Source organism: Balaenoptera ricei, chromosome 9 (assembly GCF_028023285.1).
Source record: "Balaenoptera ricei isolate mBalRic1 chromosome 9, mBalRic1.hap2, whole genome shotgun sequence".
Lineage (NCBI taxonomy): Eukaryota > Metazoa > Chordata > Mammalia > Artiodactyla > Balaenopteridae > Balaenoptera > Balaenoptera ricei.
In genome coordinates, this window is record NC_082647.1 from 11,848,276 (window position 1) to 11,855,000 (window position 6,725).

The window sequence follows — 6,725 nt, forward strand, 5'->3', positions numbered from 1 at the left end:
GTTGGCTTCATAGGTGCTCATTAGAAATAAATAAAATAAATGAATAAGTTAAAAACAAGGTATGCATTGACCAGTGATGACAGTGTCAGGAGCCAAGGATTATGTTAATACAAATATGTGCACCTGAGGGCCATCAGAAAGTTAATCCTGTTCATCTGCACTATATAGGAACTCATATAATTGGTTAAGAAATACGTACGTGGAGGTACTAAAAATTTCTTTGCATGAACTACCTAAATTTGGACATAATAGGCACTTTCACAGATTGCCAAAATTATTTAGTATAATTTGAGAACTGAGATAGTGCTGAAAGGGTAGGAGGGAGGGCAAAATGATCAAATGTGCAGTATAAAAACAAGTCAAGTGGTTGGGAAGAGGCCCCAGAGACATAGAAGACCCCTCTCCGCTTCTCAACAATATAGCAGGCTCTACCTATGCCTAGTCCTCTCATCTGTGAAGTGTCTGTGATTTAAACAGGAGCCAAGAACCTGAAAAGATCATAAACTCATTCCTCACCCTTTGTCAAGGTTAATAGAGACAGGAGAGGAAACTCCAACTTTTTTTTTTAATAGTTTCTCCCTTTCTTGCTATCTGTGTAGCCTTGGAACTAAACTGTTACAAAGCAAACAATAACAAGCCTTAGTTAAGGCTTTTGACATTTAATCACAGGACGATTGGCACTATAAGCTTATTTATTGATGACAAACTTAATCAAAACTTAGAGCAGACTTACATCTCAGGTCCTCACAGGGAAACTTTGAGATAAACTATAAAAGGGCAAAGAGCTGACTCATATCAGTAGTGTTTGAGTGACCTTTGGATAAAACCTAGTGGATCTCTGGTACTGGATAAAGAAGGGCCTTTGATGGGGTGGGGAGGAGAGAATATCCTCAGGTATAGCAGGTGATGGTGTTAATGCCCTCCAGCCAAAGACCATCAGGAGCACACCTGTAGTTGAACAAGTTGGATGTATTACTTATTGCAGCTGGGGGAAATGCACACCATAGGGAACTGTGCGAGTCTCAGTAAAAGAGTGTTAGAAAGAACCTGTTACAGGATTTGGGCTTGGGTAGGTAGTTTAAGTGAGGGTCTAAGGAAGCAAGGCTTTGTTCTGGATTGGATGCTCTCAAGAAGCAGTGGCACGTCTATGACTGACTTTCTCAATAAATCTCATCTCTTAAGGAGGGCTGACTAAAGTGAGCTTAAAGCTGGAATTGGCTTTTTTTAAAAAACCAGCAGTTACTCACTTTAGACAAGAGAGAGATGTGTTTGGTATTTTGTGGTTGCCCGGAGATCTTGTTTCCATCTAACTTTATTTATCATAGTCTCAGAGTGACCTTGTCTGACGTCAGTGTTCTGTGAAATTGTTTATGTCCGACAGGGCAAACATGGCCATGTTCTAGCTGTGAGTGTCAGACAACTTCCTGGGTGTCAGGGGCTGCTTTTTTTTTTTCTTTCCTAATGCAAAAGAATAGAGAAAGAGCCTTTATTTCTCTTACAGAAAATTCAAAACTGTACTTCTCTTGACTGAGCATAAGGGATAAGTTAGAAAAAAATTAATATCACAATAATATCACAAGAGATATCCTGGGAAAGGATGGTTCCCTAATGATCCCCTAGACTTGGTGTTAGTCTTGGTTATAAACCAAAATGAAGTTGGGACCATGCTCAATACTCAAGGGGCACTCACTTATTGTCTGAAACATGCCCACTCCTTAAATGTAGATTCTGGGCCATCCCTAGGAGGAATAGAAAGCAGTCATGAGAGTAGCAGTTTGCTTTTACCTAGGAGGGATAACAATATACCTTTACAGTTCATGTAAATTCATTTGCTAACTGCTATAACTGGGGCACACAGAAGGAAATGAAAGTTAAAACAGAAACTGGAAGATGCTTTTCCATTAGATAGATAAAGCTTGGATGAAAGTGTAGCAGAAACCATTTCCCCAGTGCTCAAACTTCCCTTGCTAAACTTACAATCTCTGTTGGGATAGGAGATTAAGGTAGTAAAGGTCCATGGCCTCACCCAGATTTTCAATATTTTTTTAGCACTAAACTAGATGAAGCCACTAGAGAAACACTTCTCCAAGTTAAATTAAAAACCTTCTTGTTTTATCTGCCCTCTTTTAAGAAACATTCATAACATGTTTCTTAAACATTCATAAAACCAGTATAAAATTTTGGTTTCTGAAAGATGCATTTCCCACATTTGGGCATCCTCTTCTAGTCTAGCCATCAAGTCACCTAAAAATTCATTAAATAAACATGTATTGAACACCGACTGCAATGCTAGTTACTGTTACAGGGTCTGGAAATACAAGGTAAACATAATAAAGCTCCTGCCCATGTTCCAGTTAGAACATAAAAAGAACAAATAAGCATATATCAGGTATGATAAGTCCTGTGAAGTATTATAAAACTAAGGATGGGGAAGAGAGTGTTCTGGGATAGAGGAGCAGACAATGGGTAGTGGGGTCCAGGAAAGCCTCTCTGATAAGGCGACATTTGAGCAAATTCTTAAAGGAAATGATGGAGCAAACCTTGCAGATAATTCACGGCAAAGAGAGGTAAAATTATATTTGGCATATTGAGAGCAGCAAGACAGACATGAGTTTCATCCCTAGAATAGTCAATAGCTACTTTCTCAGATGTAAGTCTTGACCACAGATTTCTGACCTTAACATTATATTAGGGGCCATTAACCTAATGGACACTTGTAACTTTTGAATGTCTGTCCTCAAACTTCAAAGTCAAGCCACATTTCACAATAAATTTTGCAGCTGCTCCCCTCTGAAATTTCTCTGACTAAAAAGAAAGAGGGGCTCATCTCAGTAGCTGTTATGGCCTCTACCAAAGGGATTGAATGGAGACATGACTCTATACTTTTCTTTACTAATTTCTGGGCCCCTGTCAATGACCCGATGGATCCAGTAAGTAGAATTTGGAACCAAATTCATATGGAGAAAATTGATCTGGAAACAACTGACAAAATTTGCATAGCAATGAAAGTTTTAGTCTTACATATTGATGCCCATCACGACAAATGTGTAGAGAGTAGTGGGAACCTTAGACTCAGTTATTCCTGGCTTCTCATTCTATATCCACCCTTCCCCCTTTCCCCCACCTGCCCAAGCTGAATGATGTCCATTCGACCTCAGTTCAAATTAAAAGACACTTTGGATCACAAGTCTCAATATATAACGGAAAGACTTAAAAAGGAAGGCCTTCATGTCACAGGAACTTCAGAATAAATTTTGAAATAACATTTGCAGGAAAAAAAATAATGTTACATTTGCAGGAAAAAAATATTATGTTGCTGGTCTTTATAAGACTAGGAACTTTGACACACTCTTCCTCTGTAGGAATTTTGTTATGGAGATATGTGACCTTCCATGATTCCCAGTCCCCATACAACAGCCCCTCTGGCATCTTGATATTTGCAACCCTTGTGGGATTGTGTGTGAAGATGTATAAACCACACTGGTGTAGGTGCAATTATAGGAACTTGGATCTGTTGTGTGCCTACCCATTGGGTCTGATATTTCAGAGCTGGAGGAAGAACATCCACTCAGCCTTGGGCTAAGTCAGCTCCACTGGTTCCCAGATGGCTGAAATCTTTGGTACGAAACCAAAGTTTATGTCTGACCTGGAAATGGGAGGAGTTTAAAAATGTAAGAAGCCCCCTCCCTTGTTCATCAATGGAGGGAGATAGTTTCAGCCTGGAAATCTCTGGAGTGGCAGTGATTTTTTCCAAGACATCGTCTGTGGTTGGAATATTACTGGCTCCTACCATATATATTCCATACACTTATAACCCAAAAAAGAAAATATCACCCCACATTAATTTCACAAATACACCAAAGGAGAATATGAAAACTTTTATAACTCTGAATTAGGGCTGGCCACCTGTCGAGATGGCCAGCAAACTCCAGCTTATTGCTTTAAATAAATATGCAGGCAGGAACTTGACCCTGGAAATAGACCATGCTATAATTTGAACAAAGGTTATCATACATGTACTACAGAATGAAAAATGTGGATGAGTCTTCCCTAAATACTCTCAAGTTGATGACTTTGCTCTTTACTCCCACTACAACACAATTTTAATGAATACACTTGAGCATTTTAATGTTAGGAGATATAATTATAACGGTACTTATATTAGCCTGGGTCCTCCAAGAGGCAGAAGCCAGATGAGGTCAGGTGTACAAGAGGTTTATTAAGGGAAACACTTGTGAGAGAAAATGGAGAGAGACCCAGAGGGGGCTGGAAGAGCCATCAGACTGCGATGTAGTTTTAACCTTTGTGAAGGAGAGAGTGAAAGAGGGAATGGCTTGCATTGTAGGTCTCAGAAGGTTTTGTCAAGGCCTCTGGAGAGTCCGTGAGCCAAAATCCCCCACCAAAAAAGTCCCATGTCTCCTTAGTGTCCCCACCATACTTAATCACTGGCCAGCAGAAGCTCCTGGGCCGCGTGGCTTTGGCGCCAAGGATTCTAGAGCACAGCAGCTGGGTCCGTCTGTCAGCTGCATACCCACTCCCTGCAGTTGGAGATCTGAGCCGAGCATTTTCATAGCCACAAAAACACTCCTTCTTAAAACAGCTGTAGACACCTGTTCTGGATCATCTTAGTGACTTAGGTAACCTCGCCAGTGACTCATACCAGTACAGGCACATAGGTGGATTCATCCATCTCTATTCCTAAATTAGAGTGTGGCTAATCCTTTCCAGATTCTTGAGGCCCCTTAGGGAAAGACTATATGGGACCACATTAAGTTTAACTCATAACTAAAAATAATTGAAGAAGGAGGCCAGTGACTATTAATGCTAGCCCACAGTTGGAAAGCATGTGTATAAAGTAACCCCTGCATTTGGCTTAGTGAAAAACTGGAATTACTGCAGAGATTTTCCTCTATTTGACAAAAATGGACTGATGTACCACTAGTAACAATGAAAATTCTGATTTGTGTAAGCTTACTGCGTACGCTAAACAATTATTACATTATTTATAACCCAAAAAGAGCCCGTCGTTGCAGTACAAAGGGTATGGATTAGCATGCTTGGCTCATATCTACCCTGGAACTGGAAATGGCTTCATTTCCCCCTGAATCTCGTAGGGGAGAGGTAGATTATCTGAACAAAATTGGGATTTGGTTAGAAAGCACAAGAGAGGTGAGGTAGAAAATAGATGTTGAGGAGGTAACCTCAGTGTTTCCTACATGGCATTTCTTAAAAACCTTTCTACAAACTGGAGACTACAATCCAAGCTCCTTAGTATACCAGCCAAAGTCCCTTAAAATCTGGCCCAAATGCCTCGTAGAACTAGCACTATATATACAAGTCTTGTTAACAAGCTTCACTCACAATGAACATTTTCTCTTTCTCAAACCAAGCTTTTCACACTCACATCTTCATGCTGCAGACTATGACATAGCCTCACTTTGTAATGTCTGCCACTCTCATCTGCCCACAAAGATCATACATATTTCTCCAAAGCTAAGTTTTAGTGTTACCTCTGTAAGTTCTTCTCTGATATCTTGATTAGAAATAATTGCTTCTTCCTTTCTGTTCCCTTGCACTTAATTCGCAGCCAATTCAGCACCTACATAAATCCATCTGATACTATAGTTGTTTCGTGTCTCCTCTCTTCTCTCGACTTACTGACCACAGTATCACCATCATCTCCCAGAGTGCCTCACAGAATATGTGCCCCGTGAGAATATGCTGACTTTCATGGACTAGTTTCTGTGTTCTCCTGGGTAGGAGGAAAGGCCTGGGGGTCCACACCTTCACATGAGCAATGATCCTTTGTCACATCCATGCTGGTCACCATCTTTCATTTCCCAGTTTTTTTAAATGGACCCTTATGCTGTGCCCTATGTTGCTTTGTTTCCATTCTTTAGCCAACCCTTGCTGCCAAATGGCAGGTACGTTAGTGATGGTGGGTCTGCTTCTTCTCTCTGACCCTGGAAAAATCACCTTTGTTTGAAATCCCTTCTTCTATTAGATCAACACTGAAATAGTCTCAGGAGTTCTTTTAGAACAATATGGTAAAGTAAATATGGTATTTTACCATAAAGACTGAGATTGATGTAGGTAGAAACCGGTTAAAACCTAAGAGCACAAACTCACAAAAGAGATCTTGAGCTCAGCACTGACATGGAACTTGCTTGACCCTCCCTCAGTGTTCATTTCCCACTTTGCTTCTCAAAGGTCAGTTGTTTGCTGGTATGAGACCAAGAACTCAACTAACTTCACCTCACATTGGGTTTCCATCCTGAAGTATTCGGAAATTCTGAGCTGTTTTATCCAAACTGTCTTCCTTGTACAGGTTTCGCCATGCTCCTTCTTTCTGAAACATGACTGCATTTGGTTCTCTGCCAATCAGGTTTGCACTAATCCTCCAAAGACTTAGTTATTTACAGGTTTGCACTAATCCTCCAAAGACTTAGTTATTTACTCACCAATTCAATAGACATTTCTTGAACATTCACTATATACTTATTTATTCAACCTACATTTATATATTTATTAAGATACTACATTCCAGAAATGAACCAAAATCAATGGTGGGCAAATAGGGGACAGACTCTACACTCATACCATGAGAGCCTATGTGAGAGAACAACATTAATCAGATGAATATACAAATAAATGTAAAATTACAACCTGGGTTAAGAACAGAGGAGCAGAGGTATTTGGTGTAGGTTTATCAGAAGGAGGATTTA